The sequence below is a fragment of the Homalodisca vitripennis genome, chromosome 1 (assembly GCF_021130785.1).
Source record: "Homalodisca vitripennis isolate AUS2020 chromosome 1, UT_GWSS_2.1, whole genome shotgun sequence".
In the NCBI taxonomy this organism is placed as follows: domain Eukaryota; kingdom Metazoa; phylum Arthropoda; class Insecta; order Hemiptera; family Cicadellidae; genus Homalodisca; species Homalodisca vitripennis.
The window spans coordinates 78,919,380-78,923,147 of NC_060207.1; positions in this window are offsets into that span (position 1 = coordinate 78,919,380).

Below are 3,768 nucleotides of genomic sequence, written 5' to 3' on the forward strand. Positions count from 1 at the left end.
CAGATTTCAGGAGTCAAGTCTACGACAGCATTAGCTTTCAGATGCTGCGCGTAAGAGGAAGGTGAACTGGAGCTAAACTCAACATTCGCATTGAATAAACCCTTCCCTCTACAGCCGCGTTTTTCGTAGATAATAGTTTTGAAATTTAAATAGGAATATTATAATGAAATCATTGTTATTTCTGTGTTTTACCTAGTCCATAACACTTTGTAACAAAACCAAACATAGTGGTTGTTCAATGTCCCCAGTTTGAAATTTAGAACTTTTAAGGTTAGAGTAACACACTGAAATGATCCCATTGACTGATCATGTTATAAAATACATTTTGTCGCTGCCTTTTGATTCGTGCTTCTTATGTTTTATATTTCTTGCGCTATGGTTAGGAGATATATCAGTAGGCTATGTATATGATCAGTACCGTATCGCTCATCACTACAAATTTGGTCTGCCAATTTCAATGAATTCATCGGAACAAAAAATTGCATATTATGTCTACTGTAGTATTTGGTTTGTTTTACTGTATTGACCAAAAGGTTCGCTACGCTTGTTTATTTTGGTCTCTTGTCTCCATGAAATATCTCATTGGGGTGTTTTAGCTTTCATCCTTTTTTATTTAGCCACTGTACACATTCTGGTATAATGTCAAAGAGGCTAGTTTCACATAGTTTACGTACAAACATGTATATTAAACCTTTATAGTTACATTAAGTCTTATGCATGTGATAAACATCTTTTCTTATACGTAGTAAGAATTCATAAAACGTTATATTTAGTAGCATCTAGATGATATTTTTAGCCATTACTGTTTGGTGAACACCACTATTTGTAGACTGCACAATTAAATTTGAAATAAAGCCATCTATCTTTTAAATAAAACTTGTAGCAAGAAGTGTCCAGAGTACGACAAAATGGTGGAGTCCGTGAGGACCGAATCCGCCAGGGCCGAATAGTGAATTCGTCCGCCAAGACCGAAAACGATACTTTCCGTCAGCTCCGAATGATTCGACGTTCACGGACTGGAGAGCAAATTTATTCGGAGCTAAGACATGGACTAAGACATAAAATACTCGAGGCTCACGGACGATTCTACTTTTCGCCACTCACGGAATCTAGGAGGATTCGGAGTTGGCGGACTGTCTCGTTATTTCGGTCCTGGCGGACTCATGTGTCCTTTTAGAGGCGAAAATTAAAGATTCCTATAGAGTCGAATATAAATTCGGAGCTCACGGACTGATGTAGAAACTCTTCGATGTTGACGGACGAATAATAGAATTTATCGGTGCTATAGGAAAATTTAAAGTAGAATCTTCAACTGTCCGCGAACTCCGAATTCATACCAATCCGCCAGAGCCGAATCAGCTCCATTCCGCCAACGTCGAAAAGAGCCCATTCCGTCAACGCCGAATCGTGAGGAGGGGGCAGTCATGGAGGGATACAAGTTTGCGATGGCTGCTGGCTCCTCCTACTGTCGACAGTAAATTACAGTCGCCTGGCTCTACACTCCTCCCTCTAACGGTACTAACTCCGCTACACTTTACGTTAAGTGAAATGAGATAGCTATTTAAGATAGGTACAAAAACTTCAAAATGTCTGCTTCTAAAGAAAAAATGTAGTAAAATTAACAGTAAATAGGAAAATATTATTTTTCGTATATTGTGTTATATTATTTCTTGGATTTTATAGAATTACTTATAAATTAAAAGTTTGATTAGTTACTTAACTAATGTAATTGATATTTACCCAAATGTTAATTATTTTTAAGTTACTCGTATAATTTCAATACTACGATGAAAACATCTTTAACCTCATACACCATTATACAAAGGAATTCTAGGTGTATTATATTGACGAAAACATTACTTTTATAGAAGGTTTTTATCTTCAGTTTGTTCAAGAACTTACCTTGTCATCTATTAGGCCCAACATATAATAAATCTACACCCTCTTAGTTATAAACGATAGAACGGCGCAACAAAAAATGAGTTCGAACTAACACAAAACAAAAGTTGAATGGTTTTCTAAAATTATTACCACATTTGAATCTTCCTTTCACTACAAAATTTACAATTTAATATGGTTTTACTGTAACCGTAGTATTTTGCGTAACAAATTGTTAATTGTAGTGTGATATCAGTAAAATATTTTTAATGGGGAAAAAGATTACATGTTTGCAATCATAGATTGCACATATTTTATTATGTTACTCTCTCAACTTTTATCTATTACATATAATGAATTAAGTTTTATATCCAATACTTTGATATACGATTTTTCAAGAATTGAAAACCCAACCAAGGTTACAAGACACATAAAAACCAGTTAATTAAGTTGTGATACACTGACTACTTTGTTAGGATTAGATAAGATCAAATCGTACGTATTATTGTAGCTTATATGCATTTTCCAGCTACTTGTTACCTAATACCAATAAATAAAGTACCAAATAGTTTGGTCTTTTGGCGGTTTCCCACTAATCCTATCCATATTTACAATATTACATAAAGCAATACATACAGTAGTAGAGATCAATCTTGTCTTAGTTGGAGCAATAGTACTTATAATATCCCTCGCAGATAAAGCCATGATAATCGCAGAAAGTTTGGAGCTGGTGAGGATTAACCAAATTATGTAGGCCTACTGTATAGTTTTAGGGGAGTCGAATATGGAATTAATACCAATGATTCAAAATATTGAATATGTAGAAAATCCCTAAAGGAAATAGTCAATTAATTAACGGAATAGTCAGTTAAATTCTGTATAATGATTAAAATGTAGAAATCTATTTGGCTGTAAAAAAATAATAATGTTAAAAATTAATATATTGGATTAAATGAGTACACTTCATTAGGCATTTTACGTGAAAGCTTGTTATCCTTCTCATAAGTTATGAAATAATCTATGCTCACGGAAGTTATTTTTAATATTCAGTGTTTATAATCTGTGTCACTCGGTCAGCCAGAGCGGACGATGCGGTTGCATGAGAGAGGGCTAAATGGCCAGTAGCGTAGCCAGAAATTTCGTTCGGGGGGGGTCCGAAAATTTGGGCCCGAAACCGGGGATCCGGGGACGTTTTGTGTGTTATTTGCCAATGAGTTCACTGGTAAAAGGTAAATACCAAAAATATGGAGCTTTTAGTAACTACGCCTTATAGAAAGTGGAAAGATGTAATAGGCAAATACAACTCTCACAGCAACTCTAGTACCACAAAGTTCGATTCTGGCCGAATAGAAGGCACCAAAGTGATGTTGGATTCACTGGATAAGAAAGAAAAAGAACAAAACAGAGCTTCACTCAAGCGTATAGTTTGATACAACTATATTCTGTGGAGAAAAATGAAATACCTCTGCGGGGACATTGGGCCACTGACGGTCGAAATCCCTTTAGAAAAGGAGGCAATTTTCGAGTGTTGCTCGGGTACAGATCAAACTAACGGTCGGAAAATGCACCGCAAAAACTCTACTGATTAGAAGTTCGGCTACTTTTGATTTCACTGATTGAGGTATTTATGAATGAATTATAATGACGATTTTTTGTATCATTACACTGTAAGACGAGTATATAATTATCAGAAAAACATTTAAAAAATCACTTTCGGTCGGAAATAAAATACACCTGAAAAACTCTAATGATTAGGTAGAACTTCAACTACTTCGGACTTCAGTTATTGAGTTAAACGTGGTATTTTTGATTGAGTTAGGACGACGATTTTTGTTATCATTAATACTCGACTACCTATATAATTATCGAGAAAAAAAATCACTTTCTGTC